This window comes from Corvus kubaryi, unplaced genomic scaffold (assembly GCF_017639235.1).
Source record: "Corvus kubaryi isolate FWS band 111438036 unplaced genomic scaffold, C.kubaryi_AGA036_p1.0 74, whole genome shotgun sequence".
In the NCBI taxonomy this organism is placed as follows: Eukaryota; Metazoa; Chordata; class Aves; order Passeriformes; family Corvidae; genus Corvus; species Corvus kubaryi.
Window position 1 is genome coordinate 1,622,161 of NW_024582061.1, and position 21,098 is coordinate 1,643,258.

The window sequence follows — 21,098 nt, forward strand, 5'->3', positions numbered from 1 at the left end:
TGTCAATATCATTCATGTTAGGAGGGGTTTTTTTTTCAAGGAGAGGGATTTAAAATTACCAGTGCCAATATACTGTTATTATGTGAGGTTCCAGTCATCCTTTATATAGCCAATCTAAGGTGCACCTTATGTACCATATATTTTACCTTTAATGGGCTCAAAAGAAATGGTAACTTGAACTGTAGATCTGATACTAACACTTAGCTCACAAACAGAATTCTGTATCTACAACCATTTTGGATTGTCTCTGTGTGTAGTAAGTAATTGCAGCTATACTATGAAAGTGATACTGTAATGGAAGTCCCTTTTTATTTTCTTACAGTTTATGCAAATTTTTCATCTTTGCTAACATTTCACTACCAAAATCCACAAAGGAATTTGTGCTGTATGTAACTTTTGTGTGCATTGCAATTCACTTTGTTGAGGATTGTTGCACTCTGGTGTAATTAAAAAACAGATACTTGATATCAGAAAATTTGGTCACTGGATAGCTCTTGACTAGTTTTAAAACCTTTAAGCAATTTATGATATAAAGGAATTTTAAGCCCTTTTTAGACCTGAGAAATTGTAAGTTTTCAATACAGATTTCATCATGTATATTTGCTTACTTTTTGCAGCTTATCCTTCTCTAAAAACCAACATTTTCTTTTTTTTTTCTTATGTGTTATTTTTCCTTTCTTTTTCTTCTCTCCTTTTTTTCTAGATTTTTTTTTTTACTTTTTTTTTTTAATCTCCAGCACCTTTTTCTGCGAGGCACCCGATTCTAAGCAGAGGTGCCCATTAGCTAGAGGGAGGGCTGGGTTTGAAGTCCCCCCCCGCTTGTTTGAACGCGGTGCTTCGAGGCAGAGCAGGAGTGCCCGGCCACAGCATTCCGAGCGGGACAGCCAGGCTGCCGGGAATGCCGGCTGGGAGCAGGCTCTGCATGCAGGGCTGCCAAAGGGCTGCCAAGGGGCCGCCGCTCACCTGCGCCGGGGGAGCGGGAAGGAGGGAGTGGGGCCGGCCGTCCCGAGGCAGGAATACAGTAAAAAACGGGGGAAAAAAGTTGGAAGATAAACAAAATTGGGTCGGTAGCACCCTTAAAAACCTGCTAATGCAACCACCCCCTTTAATGCCTCCTTTCTTGAAGAAAAAAAAATTAAATTAAAAAATAAACTTGTCCTAGTGCCACAGTTTCACTTATGCTGATACCAGTTTAATGCCAAGTTTTCTGTACAACACTATTGTTAAAGTACAGTGTACTGGAGGAAGTGTTTTTGCAAAATGCTTCATTATGTTTCGAAGGGAAGGGTGTAGAAATACATCCTCATTCAGCTTGCTTTTACAGTTTAGATCATTTCAGAATTGTCTGTTTGGTATTTCAGTGTTTTTCCCCCGTAATTTAATAGGCCACTGATCCATTGGAAAGAATGCAAGTTATCCAGCAGTAAATAGAACTTTCCTAAGTGACCTGCACAATGGCACAATGTGTAATTGCTGTCCTTTCTCTGCAGTGTGCACCCCTGTAATCCCCAGACTGGTCCTTTCAGGGAATGGTGCACTAGACTGCTTTGCTTTTCTAGATAGATTTTAATTATTTTTATTTTTAATTCCTAGAGAGTGCCTTTAAGAAGAAAAACTGTCTAAATGTTAAGTAAAGTTATTCTTGGTGATTTTTTTTATAACCTGCATTGGAATTATTTTAATGATACAATAAAATAAAAAAGAGGAAATTTACACTTTTCTGGATAACTTAATCCTAAAAAAAGAAAAAAAAACCCACCAAATATGTTTAATTGGATTATTAAAAAGCAAACAAACCCTATCCATGCACCTGATCATCTTTTATTAAATATTTCTGAAGGCTGTTAGATTACAAACCACCCTGTATTGCAAATGAGCTGTATTATCTGGAGAGCAAAAAATCATGACCTGTTTAGAGGTGACCTCAGTGTGGATGTCTCTATCATACCAAACTGAGAGGAAAGAACGAGAGATGCTGCTCTGAGTTAAAATACAAGCAAATGAATTAGTGTTCAGTAGGAGTATTTGTAGTGAGTTTCCAATAGACAGAACTTGTGATAAAGGAAAAGAAAGGAGTTATAAAATTCTGTAATTGTATAAACTGTGGTGTGAAAATACTTGCTTAACACTATTTGCATAATTTGAATTTATTCAGGCATGATGAATCTTAAAATAATTCTTCCACCTCTCTTTTTGGAATTTCATTTCTGTTAAGCGAAGCTTACAAGTTGGACTTGAGGTAATTGTTTTCCTCTTTCCTGAATCTGTAATTTTTTAGTACTGCGGTAACCTAAAGTTAGACAACTTTCAATCTTACTTCACAACTGTGGTGACAGACAGAATGCATCTATGTATCTCCTTGACTAAGGGTAGCTTTGAGTGATGAATACAAGTCAAAATTGTGTAAAGGAGAGGCACTTTTAACCCTCCAAATGCACCAGAATTATCCCTATTAGGAGCAGGCAAAAGAAGGGATGAACTTCAGCTGTTTTCACATTAAGAAAAAATGGGAAAGGAAGGGGCAGGTATGGAGAATAAAGAACAGGAAGATCTGTATTTTATATAGAAAGTATAAAAATAAATGAGGAGCTAAAAATCATGTCTGAGAAACAAAGGGGAAAGTCAGTCAGAAAGCTGATTAAATACAAGTAGAACACTCTGAACTAAGCAATTAGTCTACTTAAGTCCGATCCTCCCCTAAAAAATAGGTCTGTCTTTTATATTTCATTGGCATTAAAAGTCGTTGAGTGCACTATCACATGTAATCTCTTTTTTTCTGTGCAGGGTTAACATTTTCATCTGTGCATGTTCTCTTAAAATAAATACTATCAGGAATGTCATGCCATTATTTTAAAACAAAAATGATAAGAGTTTTAGCTGGATATGATGGCTGTCTGCTGCTAAGTCTGTTATCCAGAAATGTTGCTTGCTTTTACTTTTTAACCACCCAGAATTTATGCACATCGTCTGCATCCACAGTCTATATGCAATAGAGACCAGTTATTAGAAGAGGTCAGAATTACTAGGTGTCATTTTACCGAAATAAATATTTGTGGGAAAGTTACTGTTTAAATATCTTGTCAACTGTGTCCTGATAATCTCTAGTATGCTTTTACTATAATTCCCTAAAAATAAATATTAGAAACATTTTGTGGTTTCACACCATTAAAAAAAAAAAAAAAGTTGGTAAGGCAAAACCATAAAACATAAATTTTGCTTACAGAAGAAATGTGTATTCTCCTCAGAATGCTGGTGGTTGAGCATTTTCTGGAGATCTGAGGCTGGATCAAAATGGGTAACAGAGGTTCCCTAAATTTGCCACTGCAGGAGTCATTGGAGCTATGGCTGGGCCACGCAGCTCCAAGAAAGCCACATGTGCCACCCTGTGCCTTCTCGACTTGGCTGATATGGTGCATTTTGAGAGCAGAACTCGCTCGGTGTCAGGCCTGAGGCCGGAGCTGGGCTCCATGTCCATGCTGCTGTTCCAGCCCGGGCAGGCTGGCCGTGCCAGGCACAGGGTGTGCAGCTCCACGGCTGCCTCACAAGCCAGGATACCTGGGGCATAGAACAGAGCCTTTGTCACCATCTTTGCCGCAGCTGGTCACTGAAATGCTGCACTTGTGAGGTTATGGAAGAGGGAAATGCATCTTTGAAAGAACCTCTGACTGAAACCCTCCACTCCATTTTGCGGGATAGTGCATTGGAGAGCAGCCACTTTGGATGGGATAGAAACAAGTATCTAAGGGTTTTCTTTTTACATTGCAGTTTTTTCTATCACCTCATGATCAATATTTAGTGGAATAAAATATCAATGAATATATTCTTTTTCCTGAAGAATATTTTACAAACTTAGACACACATGGTATTGACTTTTCAAATCAGTCAAAGCTGTCTAGCTGCTTTAAAAGTACATCAGGAAAGCAGTGATAGCATAAGCAAAATCAATAATAAGTGAGAGGGACACCTATGACTTTCTTTAAGTAACTATGTAATCCCTTTTTTCTTACGGTAACATATTTTCCACAAAGAAGACTCTTCAAGGTTGAATCCTGTACAGTTTCCTCCCCCTCTCCATCCTCTCCCCCCCTAGTGCAGGGCAAATCAAATGCTTGACAACGTTTTTTGTTAGGAAAGCACATGAAAAAAAATTTTGAATATACCAATAACAGAAAAAGTCTATATATTTTTATTGCAAGAAGGAGATTTCATTGGCTGAGTGAAATGGCGAGATGTGACGCAAAAGGACACTTGGACGGTGGAAATGCTGATGTATGCCAAAGCAGGCGCACCAAGAAATGCTGTTGCTATGAGAGAAACAGAGGGAGAGGGAGGGAGGGAGGGAGGGAGGGAGAGACCGTGAGAGAGCAACTTGTGGAGGCCTTAGTTTTCCTTTTTGGCTTATAGCAGAGAGACTACAATGTCTTCCGTTTCTAGCAGGAAGGGTTTAGGACCTTCCAGTGGGTATTTTCATGAGGCTGAGCATTTAGAGGAGAGGAGGGAGACGAGAGAGATGCAGGTCACCTTAGAGCACAAAAGCAATTGGAAAGTAGGAGGCTGTATGCACTGAGCCAATGATCTGTGCTATGATAGATATACAAATTAGTACGGCAGATGAAGCAGCTTAGCTCATTATCCACCTGATGGTACTGAGACTTACAATTCAGAATGACAGAATTAAAATGCAGACACACACAGACACACACAGACATATATTTATAATGACCCCACCTTTTCAGCTTATGAATTATCCAGCTGGGATACCGACGTCTCTTGTGTAACATTCTTAAAGAGCTGCAATAAATTCACTTTGTGAGTCCATTAGCCAGAAAGGGGGAAAATAATTTGCAGGAATTTTTTTTGTCTCTCTTCTTCGGCAAGGGGGAAAAAAGTTTGTGCTATGAACTTAGCCTAGCAGCTTCTGGAACGCGAGCCAAAAGGGGCAGGAAGTTGTTTTACAATAGCGTTACAGTGATCTGCCACAAATGGAAAAAGCCAAATGTTGGACTCGGCAAAGAGAAAAAACATCCTTCTCCCCCTCGCTTCCCTCCTCTTGCCCCTTTAGAGAGAAAGAGGGAAAGGAGCGCTGAGCTAGAAGTTCTTTTTTAATTACTTCTTGTAAGTAATGGAAAGATTATCTTACTTGCATATTCCATGGCAAGCAGAAGGGAAAGTATCAAAGGGACGTTTAAAAAAATGCACTTGGTAACTAGCAACGGGACTTTTGGCACAATTCCTTGAGTTTGCTTGAGGTTATGGAGGGGGGATGGGAAGAAGAAAAGCAAGTCGACGCAGCACGTTTTCTTTAAAGAAGGGGAGGGTGTATGGAGGCGAAACTATATAATTTTTCTTTTTTTTTAAGGAAGTGTATGTTGATCTTCCGAAGCTGAATCCTCAGGCATTTGTGGCCCGTCCTTGCAGCCTGGTATGTTTTTTGTGAGTGTGTGCGAGCGCTCTCAATCAAACAGCAATCATGGCAGCTGTTTTTCTTCCAGCACAGCAGTTGAGCTGTCTCGCCCAAATGCTTATCAGCTTTTGACTCGGTGCCAAGAGAGTTATAAGGGCCAAGCAGCCTGAGCTTGGCTGTGCAGCTGGTTTGGAAGTAAGGGCATGAGAAAACAAAATCACAAAGTTTTTCTGTCACATACAGTATTTACTTTTTCAAATAGCCATTTTCAGCTCGGTAGGTTGAGGTTGGTTTTGTGTGTGTGTGTGTGTGCTGTAGTTCGTGGTCCTTGAGGACTGCTGTGTTACGCAGAGCGGTGTAGGTGTGTGAACGCAGAGAGGAGCCTCTTCTCTCCGTTTTAATCCCGGGAGATATTTCCGTAGAAACCACCCCCCACACACACCCCCACCTCCCCCAATTAAAAGCTTCATTAGCCGCACTGCCCTGTCAAGCATATTGCCATAGCGTGGGTGCATTTACATTCCAGCGCAGCGCCTTCCCTCCCATCGCTGCCTCTCTGCCGGGTCCCCTCCCGGCGGCGCCGTCCCCATCGCAGCCCCCGGCCCGCGGGAGTACCCGGCGGGGGTCGCAGCGGGGCCGGGCTCAGTGCGTGTCCGTGTTCCCGTGGCTGCGGGGGATGGAAAGGAGCCTGTCCGCGCAGGGCCGTGCCGCTTTCATCATCAGCTCCAGCCCGCTGCGTTTCGCTGGCTCACGTCCTCCTCCTCCTCCTCCTCCTCCTCCTCCTCCTCCTCCACCAGACTACTCCAGTCGCTCACAAGGAGGAGGCTGGACTCTGGAAAGGCGGCTGCTGCTCGCATTCCTGCTGCAAGGGCCTCCCCTTCAGACGGCCTTTGCCAGAGCAGAACTTTTAAAAATGCTGCAAATGGGATCTTCTTTTTCCTCTGCTTGCCTGAGCCCTCCTCTCCTCTCCCAGCGTTCCCGAGCGGGGTTGGTTCTCGCCTCTCCTGTGCTGTACATCCCAATGCAGAGGGCAAAGCACCGAGGGCTCGCCCCTCCGCTCATCCCTTTCCCTCACTCCCTTTTCCCTCCGTTAAGGAAATGGATTGTTTTTCCTGAGCAATGACTCGGGCTTTGCAGGTTTGTGTGCTCTGAGGATGAGGGCTTTTGCTGGCGATTTTCCCTCCCCGGAGTCCCCGTCCACAGTGCTGCTCAGGGAACGAGCCTCTCGCTTTCTCTGCCTTTCTCTTTCTCTTTCATAGAAATATATTTTTAATGGCTGTAGGTATCTGCGCCATGTGAAATAGGGCGTGTGATATCCCTCCAAACCCCTTGTAATTGGACCATGGCTGAAAAGGAAATATGGGGGGGGGGGGGGGGGCGGGGGGGGGGGGGGGGGCCCGGGCGGTTTCGCCCTTGCCCCCCCCCCCCCCCCCCCCCCCCCCCCCCCCACCTTTTCTCTGCTGAGGAGGGAAAAGGGGATGTGCAGTAAAATGCCGTCTCTGGGACAGGTGCCAGCTCCCAGACAAAAGAAGTAAAATAGGCGGTAAAGAGGGAGGGGGTTGGGGGGGGAAATTAATAGGCAACAAAAATAGGAATCGAAAATCTCCGAGAGGCAGGGCGGGCGAAAGGGCTGGTGCCCGACTGGCCTTTTTGCTGAGTATTTTCTGTGCGATGGGTGGGAAGGAGAAAGTTGCGGCACACTTTTTATTCCCGTCTCCTCTGCAGACGTTTGGGAGTGTGAAGGGAGGATGCCTTTTTTTTTTTTTCGCCCCCCCCGCTTCTTTTCCCTCCTTTCTACTGAATTATTCATATTGTCAGTCGTGAAGCCAGGACTATTAGCATGCATCAGACATGCTGTTTGTCTGTTTGCTAACATTCTTCATTCAAGACTTGTTAACTACCAGACAAGCTTAACACGCTTCTCTTTTTTCCCCTCCCCTCCTCTTTCCCTCTGTCTCTACCCCCCTCGCTCCCTCCCTCGCTCCCTCCCCTCGCTTCTCCCTTCCCTTCTGCCTGCTCTGCTCCCTTCCCTTCGCCGCCGTCCCTGCCACCCCTCGCAGCCGCCCATTGTTGCCGGCGGGGCCGGTGCGGGGCGCGGGGCGAGGCCGCCTCCCGGGCCTGCCCGGCCGCGCAGATGCGCCGCCTCGCCCGGAGCCTCCCGCCCGCCTTCCCGGGGACTGCGGAGCTGCGAGGGGAACACCCAGCGCTGCATCCATCGGCGGCTCCCGGGCCGCCGTCCCGCCCTGCCAGGGTAAGCTGCTCCCGCCGGAGCGCAGGGGATGCCAAGTGGGAAAATCAAGTTTCGGGAACTACGTGGGGATCGGCACATTGGCTCGCGTCTGCCTGATAATTTATGATTAACCAGGAGTGCGTTATCAACCCGGCGATGTCCAGGCTCATTCGGGAGGATCGCTTTGCTGCCTATTAAGGATGTGATAGACTAATATTTGCTATTGTTGCTGTTTTTTAGGTTCTCTTCTCCCTCTCTATCGAGTCTGCCCCTCCCTTCGCTAGCCTGTTTAAAACCAGCAAGCTTCATTTTCTTAGCAGACAAAGGTCGATCACAGCTTTTATTTCTGAATGCAAATGTTCTAGGACTTGTGCCAGTCCTGCCTTCATTGAGCACAATATAGCTGCTTTCCTGAATGGCGCTTCCCCCTTCCCTTCTAAAAAATAAAAATAGAAGGGAGCTTAAGAGAAGAAACAAAGTTGGGCGGTGCAAGTTTTTTACATTTATTTAATATTTCAGTCTGTGTGAAGCATTATTGAGCATCCCTGTGCAGAGCAGCTGTAACATAGCCATCAGCCAGTGCATGGGGTTTTTTTGTAGGGACACATACGAGAGAAGGGACCGGGTGGCATTGCTCAACTCCTGGCTTTGCAGGTAACTATCTGATGCTCTTCAGTCATTGTATCTCATCTCGGTTACGTTTCCTGATTTTTTTAGCGACGTGAATTTGAACATAAATATTTTCAGCATTCATGTATTAATTTTTTAATACCTGGAATTGTTCAGGATTAGTTTCTAATTACCATTTTTATAATATATTTTAAAAATACTATTTTTCAAGGCCTTTAAAGGTCCATAAGTGCCAAAAGTGTATTTTCTTTTTATCTTTTATGTGTGCGCCCTGGCACATGCTCATGCACACTCCCACTCTCTCTCTCTTCGGCTGTTAATGAAGGAATTTATTTTAAGTAGAATACTTAAATATTAGAGTAATGCCATTTATAGACCAAAGTAGCATGTGGATAGAGACGTACTGAATTAGGCGCAATTTGACAGACGGTTAAACACTTAAGATTTATTACTACTGTGAAATTGCCAGACTTATGATAATAGGTATTTTCAACTCTTTATATAGACTAGTCTATATAAAGAAATTAAAGTATCTGGGAATAAATATATTTTTAAGAAACTTTATGAGGAAATTAGTTCTTTCATATATATTTCTAAACCAAAATGCTTTTTCTGCACATTAGAAAAAATAGGAGGCTCGTGTAAAATATTTTAATCTTTTCCTGTTAATTTTATTTATGCCTAGGATTTAAAGTAAGTAACAGACCAAATACAATTAAGTTTGGGGGTTTTCTCTGCAAAAAAAACCAACTCCAACAAAAAACACAAACAAACAAAAAAAACCAAAAAAACCCCCAAAAACCAAACAACCAAACCAACCAACCAAAAAAAAGCCTCCCCCCCCAAAAAAAACCAAAATAATTTGAAAATACCTAGTGACTTATACAAAAATAGTTTTAAATTCAGGTCATTGACAGCACTGTATCAAAACCATCTCTATATTGGCATTGCATTAGAAGTGTTTTATGGCAACATAAACTAAAATACAACTCATAACTGTAAGTAGTAAAGCAGTATTTATTGGCTGATCATGCTCAAAGTAACTAGAGAATGTTTTAGTGAACTGCATAGATTAAGAAAGGAATTTAGGAGCATATTGCTTAGTGATAGCGAAAATTAATTTCTTCAAAGTAGTTTTTAGAGGCCTGTAGCAGCTACACAGTAAAATGCAAATAAAATATTAGTTGAGGGGTTTAACTTGTAGTCGTTATAAAATCACAAACTGCTGAACACTCCTCACTGAGAAATTTCAGAGTACTTGGTGATATTGCTCCTAATGATGCTATTTATCTAAAGAAGGTATTTTTTTATCTTTAGGTTGTGATACTTGGGGGCTGTTTTATTGATAAGCTTAAAGGAATATAAAATTGTTTCTTGCATATTAGTTCATTATTTTGTGGTGGCTTGCTAGAAATGACCTCTGAAAGTAAAAGAAGCAGAATTGCCTGGTTTATTTCACAGTGAGGGTTTCTGTAAGTATGCTGAAAATTAACATAGCAGTGTATAAAGACCACGTGCATGTTAATTGAAGAGGGATTAAAATCTATTCGTTAGATTGGCAATTTCCAGGGTTTAAATTTAAAATTATTTTTAGTCTGTAACTTGAAATATAACTGCTGCTAGAAGTATTCAGCCCCTCAGATGAATGTCTTCAGAAATTATGCATGTGAGCTGGAGCATTTACATTTTGAAAGTGTTTTGTGTTGGAGTGCCAAGATTCTCGTACAAAATGTTTGGTGCATGGAATGAAGAATGAAAAGCATAGACAATACTTTGCTTAATTAAAAGATTTTTTTAAATAGCTGGCTAGGATGAAGTTTGGCATATTTTCAGATAATAATTATGAAGTTTTGCATATTTTCAGGTAATAATTGAGTGAAACACAGTGAGAATAATCTAAGATAGACTGAGTTGGGGGCAAAATGAGTGTTTCTCCCTCATCTCAATCCTCCAAATGGAATTTTGTCCTCCAAAAGGAAATTTAAGGAGTTGCTGATAAATGAACTCTCTCTTCTTAACCTCCCACCTGTCTTGGCTGAAAATCTGGCTTTTACCTATTAGTGTGGAGAACGTGGGGAACACAAGGGCAAGGTCCATGTGTTCTAGGCCTGGGAGGGGTGCGGAGTGCTGGGCAGAGCCGTGCTCCGTGCATGGCACAGCAGCATGGAGTGCAGGCAGGTGGGCTACCATGGGACCCTTACTGCCAGAGATAGCAAGTGGGCCATCTGACTAAACTTTTTTAAATGAACTGGAATTTTGTACGGATGAACGCTGCCAGGTTTGGATTGGGGTAAGAAAGATTTTATTGTGGGTAAAGGAGAGGGAAAAAGGAGGAGGAGGTGGAGAGGAGAAAGGGAAAGAGAATGGAGCGGGAGTTAGCTCTTTGAGATGTGGGTGCAGTCTGGGGTTCTCGTCTTTGTTGAATATATAAGATGAGTAGGACTGTGAGGTTGGATTGTGTTTTGTGTGGCTCTGTGGGTACATCACCGTCTTCTCATAGTACGTGCCAAGTATTCATAAATCTTTTGTAGCAGCTAAGGAGAAATAAAAGGAGTGGAAGGAATCCCTTGTTTCATCCAGTTTTCTTGGGGAAAAAAAACCCAGGATTTTTTTTTCTATTTTGTGGGGAGGGTGGGGGGGTGGAATGTAATTCACATCCACTCAGTGCTTCATCAGCTCCCCTGCGAGCAGAACTGGTTCTGTGCTGGACTCGGCCTCCGTCCGTGTGCCACATGTTCCATAAACCTTGGCAGGGCCTTGGTTCTCAGAGTCTGCCATGCACATGGGTGCTCAGGGCAGGGGCAGGCCTGTGATCGTGACACCTTCCCTCAGGAAAATGGAAGTGTGCTCTAATTAGGCATTTTTCCTGCTAACTGCATCAGTCCCTCGCAGCTTGAAGCAGGTGCCGGTAATCAGCCCTCCCTCCTCCCCCCGCAGTGGTGGTGCTTGTGCAGGTCTGAGATGCACAACAAAGCCACGCTGCCACAGTTCTAATGCTGATTTATGGCGCCTGTACCTGTCCGAGAGGGGGGGAAATATAATTTAAAAATATGATTGCATGTCTTTTGTTTCTCAAATAAGACACAGTGTGGAGTGTGTTTCTTCATAGCCGCATGCGTGTTCGTGCAGCGTGTGCTCGCCCAGCGCGTTTGATTGTCGCAGAGATAAGTGTTCATTTATTCAGTATGCGTGCAGCTAGCTAGACTCACGTTTGCAGCCAGAAGACAAAAAGTTGGAATCCCTGTAGCCAGCACAATAGACATTCCCCAACAGAGTGATCCCAGTAGATAGAAAAGGGACGGGTAGATGTTTGGAAGTGCACACACACTTTTGCAAGTCCTCAGTTTGTCTGCTGTAAACTGTACTGGGCTGTGCAGATCTGTACTTGTTTATGCATCTGACTCCATACCTGGGCCACAGTACATTGAATTCTATTGAGCTGAGTTTGATGGGCTTTGGAGCAATCCCTCTCCACCAGATATTCACTAATGTAGTCTGTGTGCAAATTTGTGGAATCACTCATCTGGCCTGTAACTTCTCACTAGAGAGCAAAGCAGCCTGTGATTCTCTTAGGAATGGTGCAGAAATCTGTCCACAGGTATTCCTCTGCACTTGCAGAGGATATTTTAAATCTCCAGTTCTAGAAGGGTTTCATTTAAATTTGACTTAAATAGAACATAATTCTGTTCAAGACACCTTCATTTGTAGAGGGATATGTAGGAATAAAATGCCGAGGATCAGGCCCTTTGGAGCCTCTCTTTTAAAAAAAATACACCATCAAATATGAGATCTCATCATTTTGAGTTGCCCTTTATAAAAACTGTCTTTTTTCACAGATTAATGTTACCATTTATTTAGTAGTTGTATACTCCTTGTTCTTGCATACGTTTGAAATTTGCTGTTCTGTACCTCTGGAAACAAAGGATCTGATCCAAAGGCCTCTGAAGGCAACGGGGGTTTTTCCACCGACTTCAAATGGGATTTGGATTAAGACTATATACATAACAGTTTCAAATAAAGATCTGACTGCTATAGTGGTTTTCAGGGTCTTCCACAAAACTTTTCAAAACTCTCATAAAAATTGTCTAGGCATGATGCTCCAAAATACACGTCTAAGCATGAATCATGTTTTGTTGTTTTGCTTTAAAAAAAAGGGGGGGGGGGAGGGGGTGGCCCTCCAAAGAGCTTTATCTCACTGGTCCTCCAAATGAGTGTTCTATGAATAAAAAAGAGGGAATGTTGGGTCAATATTTGGTATGTAGCTGATGCATTACTTTATGCATTCTTTATTTAAATTAGGGCAGCCTTTTTGGAAGGAGTCTATAGATTTGAGATGGCAATGTACTGCCTATTTATTTTTACACACGTAAATTTAAATTAACCTCAACCGTCGTATCCTGTTATCTGCCAAGGAAAACACTTTAGCTCCTGTCCAATCTCTGTGGAGTTTCAAAGTGATTTGCTCTTTTCAAACTTGTTAAAGCACAAATAGAAAAGTAAATTGCTTTGCATTCCGATCGAATATTTTGCAAAGGGGAAGGAAGAGGAGCTAAGGAAAAATGAATTTATTATTATAATAACCAATATACCTTTATCAAATATTAATTAAGTCATCATTTTCTACAGCCCATGATTGATTGCATTTGAATTGCTAACTGATATTTTGCCACACTTTAAATCTGAGGGACACTTAGCATGTTGCCCATTTATTCAGATACCTTCACACAGATATGTTTGCTGTGGTATTCATTCAGCTCCTGAAGTTCTTTTGTCAATGTAAGCAGACATTTCCAGAGGAGAAGGCAGCTACATTTCAATAATAAAAGAGTTGACATGGTTTTATAACTACAGAGGCAAATATTTTTGGAGTGCCAAATTAGAAAAAATAGCACTATTTAGGCTGGTCTTTTTTTCTTTATTTTTCTCTCTTTTTTTTCTTGTTTTATGTAGTTTCAAAAGTAGGAAAGTACGCTGCAAACAGTTGATCTCAGGAGCTAGAAAACAAGGAGCAGCACCATCAAGTCTATTTATTTTAATGCTGGGGGGACAGGCCGTGGAGCTGAGTAGCTTAGAGAAATATATGAGAGTAGAGAGTTCTTGTTTTTCACAGCCCTGCTAGGCCAAGGTTGCTTCGCACTGGAGTTAATTCCTCAGAGAGAGGAGTCAGTTCGAGTGACCTGTAAAAGTGATCACTAAATACTGGTTTTTTGACACAACTTATGTTATTATTTCTAAAGCATTGCTCACAGTAACTGGATTCGTGGAATTGCAGCAGCAAAGGTGATCGAGGAGGGGTTGTTCTGTGGGAGAGTTCATTTGCATTTTCATCTGCAGGATGTAATAACCATAAAGCAGCTACAAATATTGACAGTGTCTCAGATGGACAGTTGTTTCAGTTCAGGCAGTTCTGTGTTGGTGAACACGAAGCTTTGACATGGACTTTTATTGCATTGGCAATCTTTTCAGAGCTGCTCTTGCTTTTTATTGGAATGCAGTCTGCAAAAGGCTAGGAAGGCTGTTTTGTTGCATCCAAGAGATTTTGATTGCTATATTTGTTTTGCTACCCAAACACAAAGAGCTCTGGTATATTTACTTCTACATTTGTATATACAGCAAGTATTATTTTCAAAAGATTTTCCTCTTTGATAAATCATTCTTTATTTTCTCCTTTTTTAATGTATATATTTATTTTTCTCTCTGGTTGCAGATTTTTTTTTTTTTTTAAAGGAAGGAGAGTTCTCATGATAGTTTTGTTACCCTTGGCAGGTAAGATGTATTGTCTAATTTGTCTATAGGAAACAAAATAGTATATCCAATCCTGAGTCAGTGGAAAGTCTCCCACAGATATCAGAGGGTTTCGGATTGTACTCTCAAACCCAAATAACACTAATTTAAAAACCTGATTCAGGAAGCCTGAACTCGAATGACTCTTAAAGTGCATTTAAAGAACACTACATTCTGCACAACCTTCGGACTTTTGAGCTTTTTGAGTGAGCTTTTGCACCTTCTTGCTTTATCCAGTTTAACCCAAGGAGTGTCAGAGTCCTGCTTTCTGTTTTTAAGGGACACAGCGTCAGTATTCTTCCTACTCCAGCATGCATTTATGAATTGCAGGGTACATGGAAGGAATTGATCACATTACCTCAGAATGGATGGAAACTCTGTTACAGGCCCAAAGGACATATATAATTTTGCTGCAGGGGTTCATCATGAGGTTTAGTTTTGGTTTTAATGCAGTGTGACATATAGGGTTTTTTTGATTGCTTAGTTATTATGTGAATAAATAAATAACATTTTAAAATTTATTTTTATTAGTAACCATTTTATTAAAACAGTTTTTCAACTTGATCTGTTATGAAGATAGCTAGTTACTAGTTTTTAATTGAAGGTTATATGTTTCTCATTCTATAATTATTACAGAAGGAGGAATTACCATGATCACATGGAAATTTTGTTTCTTAAATAGAGATTTACATTGATGGATTGAAGGTTTAAGGTGCAGTTTTACATTTAAATTACATATTACGTGACATTTACATTTTAAATTATACTAAAACAATTATTTCTACTGTCTTATTGGTACCTTCTGAATGTCTCTATTTCATTTAAAAGTATAACCTACTCTGCTATATATATGTCTCACATATGAGATCTGAGTATTTTTTGTATGAGTGCGCTCCTATTTGGAGTAAATAAAAGTGAAGTTGCATGTATAATATTCACACGTATACATTTAAGATGCTATCTAGCACTTTACTTAGAGTAGTGATTACTTGTCTGTAACACAAAATGGTTTTGGGGTTGATATTTAGCAGTATAAAAATGATATCTATCTGATGCTTGCATTTTATTTTCCCTAAAATGCTTTCAGGAATCAAAATTCAACAGTTTGGTTTAAGAGAAGATTAAGGGTTTCTATTTAATTACTTAATTAAAATCTATTAAGGAGTAGCACATGGCTGCAGGTGCAGCCAGCTGGAAACAAGGTGGCTTGGAGTCTCAAGGAGAGGGCTGGTTTGGGACAGGAAAGCCAACTGGAAGGTGGTTGTACCTGTTGTAAGGAGCAGGCCAGAGTGGAAGTCAGGAGTGAACACAGAATAATTGTGTTTTTCTAAGGACACCTTCATGTTTCTGGAAGGTACCATACATGTATGTCCTTGCTGGTGCAGGTCCCTTTGGTCGGTGACGCTGTGGGCCACATCTTGCAATTGGTTTTATCAAGTTGGAAGGAACTTAAAGTATGAGCATAATTCTCTTCCCAAAATAGATTTCTTTACACTGTCAGTTGGATATGTCTGGTTTGCACCCATATAAGGTTCTTGCCTGGACACAGAAGCACTAAAATTACATTATTGTTGAAATAATTGCTGAAAGCCTTTTAACTTTTGATGCCTGCTGAGCTGAATACACCAAAGAGTCCACATAGGCCTGGTGGTGGGTTGGATTTCACCTGGAAAAGGGGGGTGAGTGCACCTGTATCCAGTCCCTGAATTTTGTAACTTTCTTGTCATCAGTATGTTCCTCCTGAGACACAATCTAACCTAAGAGTAAATTGAAGAGCAGTTGAAGGATCAGCAGGAAGTGCTAACAAGTTCTCCTGAACATTAATCTGAGAAAAACTAGGCCTACGCCTTTACTGTGTATATTAGTTTTAAGGTTGCAAGTAGTGGAAGAACAAATAGAAAACTCTCACAGTTCAGTTAACACCAAGAGATCAAGCTGAAAAATCACTCTGCCAGTGCACTTGCAGCCTCTGTTCTGGCTCTGTATGAGCATTTCTGTAGAGCATTCAGGACAAAAAGGTTTCCACAGGCGGCCAGTGGCTGTCGGGTGGGTATTGCTTCTAATGGCAATTAAAAAAAATGAAGCCATTCTTCACAGAGTGAATATCATCTTCTTGCTGATGACTAGTTAAAGGCCTACATAGAGTTTAAGTCTCACCCAAACCACTTCAGACAGCCGCCAGCTTTTTTCTGTCTGTCGTGTTCCATGACCTACTACTGTAGGAGCCACTGGAAGGAATAATGGGTACAAAGAATAATTTGTATTGTGCCATCAAAATCACTGGAGTTAACACTTCTGGGACTGCAGATTATTTTGATCACAGAGTTTATTTAGTCGTTCTTCTATCTTTTCTTACAATATCCTTTAATTTGTAAAATATGTGTCTAAGTGTGCTATTGTCCAGAAATTAGGCCTTGATGAAGTGGGATGTAGGAATTGTGGTGCCCTTGTCTGGAAAAGTGAGTGAGAAGTTGGGAGATTATTTTTGACTCAGCCTTGGATGTAAGAGTAAGAGCCTCTTCAAGTTTCCTCCTCCTTCTGTGCCTCAGCACCTCCCCTTGTAAGTTGGAGATAAATCTGGTGTTGCCCATGAGATTTCTGCTGTGAGAAACAGCTGATGTCTGAGCAAACCATGTACAGCAAACGCACAGCACAGAACACCGATCTGGGAAGGGAGAGTTGCTCGGAATGCAAAGCCTGCAGAATTTGAGGGATCCAGCGCCGCCTTGCACAAGGGACATCTCATAGTCTAGACCTGGGATGTAGCTGCTGTTCTAGGCCTTGACTGCCTTTGAATGGAGGCTTTCTCTGATAGCTTTGGGAAGCCTTGCCTCCCAAAGTTTGGTAGTATTCCTTACCAAAGTGGAAAGGTTATGTATTGCTTGCCATGAAGTTTCTTTCATCACCACCATCTTGTAAATTAGTCACTCTGTTTTATGCACTGATAAATAATAGGAGAGATTAACCCACTCAGCATCTGCATCAATATACCCCAAGTCAAAGTCCAAGTTTGATCAGAACAGCTTGGGAGAAAGATGCTGTGAAATTGCCTGGTCTCTTGTTCTTCCAGTTTAGGATTCTGCTGTGCAAGTAATTAAAATCCAGTATGTTGATAGCCTCTTAAGATTATATGGGGAAGTTAATTAGATCATTGTATAAAAAAATCCAAAAAACGAAACAACCCCCCAAACCTTTACAAAATACTAAACAATGACCATGAAAACTGAAACTTACAAAGTATAACATTTTATGTGCTCCCTGCAAAATAGAAAGCTGGGAGGCAGCTTTTAAAAATAAAGACACAAACATATTTTACATGTTTTGTTTGCTGGCTATTTTGGCTTTTTTTTCCCTCTCTGACAATTCTATTTGTTTTATCTACTGCTTGCCTAAATGTAGTTGAGTTTAGGATTTCTTTCTTTTTGCAGCAGCCTCTCCTCCGTTTGCACTAGGAGATTGGTTTCTGGGAGCCAGGAGGCAGGTTTTTCCACACTGACACCGTGGCACTGCAGTGGCTGGAGCAGCAGATGTGCGGGTCACTCTGTGTCCAGTGTCCATTCCCCAAGGGCACGGCCACCCTGGAGTGCCCCAGGCATACATGGGGTGGTCAACAAGGAGCAACTGAGTGCACGGAGCCACGCTGGTTCCACCCTGTGGACTGCTCCAGCAGGCCAGGGTGTTCCAGGAACACTGGAAAAGCTGTTTGGATTTGGTTTTCCCTTCATTTTTAATAAGTGTGCCCGTGAAAACCAAATCCTGCAGGTGCTTATGCATAGGCCTGACCCATGCACCCACGTGTAGTCCCAGACTGGGACTCCACATGTCCTCTCTCCATGTCCTCTCCGCCTCTCCACCGCATCCCCTCTCCCCTCGTCCGCAGCTGCTTGGTGCTGAGTGGCAAACCAGTGCTTTGAACCGAAAGTAGGAATACAGGAGTCCTGCAGGCAGACTTCTCTGAAATGTTTCCTAGTATTCCTCTGCCCAGTTTGGCCGCTTTATAGTCTGATTATTAATGGCTCTGAAAATCTTCATGTGAGTGCTGCTGGGCCCCTAAGTTGTGGTGCTGGTGTTTATTTCGGTGTCTCCAGCTGGCTCAGGAGTGCTTTTGGTAACTGGTGGTCCTGGACTCTAATTCCCACTCCCAGGCCCAGCTGCATATGGATGTCCTCAGCACCAGGGGAGTGTAAGCTGGCTGGGGCAGGCAGCTACCCTCCTTTGTGTGCAGTATCAGTTGAGATCAAATGGGAGAAATTAATATGATAAACCTAAAAAGAAAAAGAGAAGGTGCAGATGTTCCAGTCTGGACTGTTGAGTTGGGCGGGGTTTGTAGCCATCTACATGAAGTGGGTGTTCTGGGTTTTTTCATGCTCTTTGCACAAGACTTCCAAACTTCTGTGATTTTTTGGGTTTTCCCCACTCTTTCTTTCTTTACCCTTTAGGTCAATTCACATCCAGTCTTTCCAACATTCCTGGTAGGCAAAGCTGTGTTTGCAGGCATTGTTTTGCTCGTGCACCTCCTGTGTGGTCGGTGCCTGCCTTTGATACGCGGATTGGAGGAAGGCAAAGGGAGCTCCCTGTTCTCCTTGGTGAAAGGTGTGCTCAAAGGGATGAGCAGGTTTCAGCAGCCTGAAGCAAAGGCTTGGGAGCTCCTGCTGCCACAGCCAGACTGATACGGTTTCAGTGCACTTTTTGAGAAACAGATGTGCCAATTGCTCCAGGAGTTCATTGTCAGAGATAATGAGAGTTGCAAGTACATGAGAGATCTTAGTTAGGAAGAAAATCAATGGTAAAACAATGTTTCAATTTATAGCCTCAGTAAGTCGTTTACTTTTGAAATCTAGTTCTGCTCAGAGGTGAAACCTTTTCCATTCGTGATTTGTTGAGTCACATTATTAGAGTAGTAAGTCAGTGTTGGGAAGGTTTTCTTTTGTGTAAGAAGCCCTTCCAGTAACTCCTCAAACTCCTCACAGCTGTTTTCTTTGTGTGTGATTTTAAAAAGTGGAATTTTTTTACAAGATACATTTGAATTTTACTTTGCAATCGGTAAAAGGTTCCTCCTTAGCATGGAATATACACATTGCAGACTATTTAACTGGAAGCCAATTTTTGGTTTGAGCATATATTTTATTAATAAGTTACTAGTATCACTTATTCTTATTGTAGATGTACTGCTGCAAATAATGTGGTGACTTGTATGACTTGTACCTCTGTAGGAGTTTTGCAAAGAATTACACCATGAGATATTAAACCTCTCCCTAAAATATATGAAAAAAAGAAATGACATAAAAATTTTTCTTTGAGAAACAGAGACAGAGAAAAAAAATAAAGACAGCTGGGTGAAACATGTTTCTGTTGATTTGAAAAATTGTATTTTATTTTGTCTAGCAATCAAGATGCATTTTTTTCTTTTTAGAAAATAAAAATACATCATTTGATTTCCAGTTTGAAAAAACCAGAAGACCTATTTTTCCATATTCCACACAGTTTCATTTTGTACTCCGATTTTAATTTTGCGCTTGTGTGTCCTGTTTTCAATATGAACTTCAGTGTTGAAATCCACTGCTTTTGTAAATTTTTCTTTTAAAAGGAGAAAGGTGCTGATTTCAGTTCAGATATGTAAAGCAACAGATGTGACTCCGTGGCTACTCCTGGTGAAGGAAGAAGCATGGTAGCTTCTGGAGTGGCAGCATCAGACCCCGAGTAGTTGTCTCTGCAGTAGCCCTGTGCCTGGTGCTGGACTGCTGGGCAGGCTCATCTTCAACAGCACATGGTGCTCTCCCATTCGCTGTACCTCTGTTTAATTTGTCTCATCTGTGGCACAGTCTCCTCTAAAGAGCTGCAGCTTCAGATGAAAATGTAGTTCTCAGGCAGAAAGGAACTGCAGTAAAAGTAGTTATACTACTAGTTCATCCTATGATTAATAGTAAGACTTGCTTAGAAGTTAGTCTTTGATTTCCTCTGTTTAATTGTAGCCCTAAGTGAAATGGGTTTTTGATTTATAGAAAATGCAAAATTGGGTACAGAAAGTTTTAAATTACAGTAACAGTAAAAAATTTCCCACAATAATCATCCCATATTGTTTCAGTTCAAAAGAGCTAGGGCTTGATTTGTGTGGGAAAGAACCCATAGCAGCCAAGTTCCACATTTGAAAGTGGGGAGAGGGGAGGATCAATTTGGTCTCTTCTGAGAGTATAAAAATGTGCCTGAACTTCACTATGTAATACTTTTATTATATATTCCCTCTCTGGAAAGGTGTGTGTTGATTAATTAATTTAGAATAGCTCTTTTCTTACGTGGGTACCATGTAAAAGCAAGTAGAAAAATTGTGTTCGAACATACAAGAACATCGGTTAAAAAAGCATAAGCTTTAGGAACAGCAGTGGCTTGTAATCATGATGGAAAACTGATCTATTCTGTTTTATGATATTTGCATTATGCAGACTGGTTCGATAAACTGTGAAAGTTCTAACAGCCACAGTTCAATAACAGTAGCTTTAATAATAGTAGTTTAATTCCTAAGCTACTTTTTGGAAGTCCTGCATGGCTGATCTCACTTTTGCTGCACCGTATTTATGTTGACTTTTTCTTTCATTAGACCACAGTGCCTATGTGTGTTTACAGCACTAATCCTAGATGTTGAAATTCTGGATAGTTAAAATATATTAAGTATCACTGAAACTATTCTGAAGTAAATGACTTTGCTTTAATGGATGAGACCAAATTCTGCTCTATTTACAAGGGTAAATGCTGAAAAACACTTATCTGACCTATGAAAGTTTGCATGCATGTTCCTGAGAATAGGTGTTTTGGCCCTTTATATTTGCTTTTTTGTCTACCACAACAAATTAAAAATAATTTTGAAAATAATAAGGCAGTTGTTATTCTGTCGGCCAGCTTGGTGGTTTTTAAAATTGTGCTTCACAGTCTCTCCTCACGTACAGTTTTGTTCGGAACACACTGAGTTTACAGTTTGAATTTAAAATACTGCTTCTATTCCATTTGATTTGGCATGACCGAGATGTAAAATCTAAACATAAAGCATAGTATTGA

At 41.3% G+C, this 21,098-nt stretch overlaps 2 long non-coding RNA genes across 2 annotated transcripts in view; one reads left to right on the plus strand and one right to left on the minus strand.

Moving 5' to 3' along the window:
- Nucleotides 1-21,098, plus strand: part of LOC121675311 — a 69,978-nt gene that overhangs the window by 13,027 nt on the left and 35,853 nt on the right. The gene's annotated exons all lie outside the window — the stretch shown is intronic.
- On the minus strand, nt 1,802-6,708 carry LOC121675312. The gene is made up of 2 exons (XR_006020041.1): nt 4,729-6,708; nt 1,802-3,555 (listed from the first exon to the last, which is right to left on the minus strand). It is a non-coding gene; the product is annotated as an uncharacterized LOC121675312 (long non-coding RNA).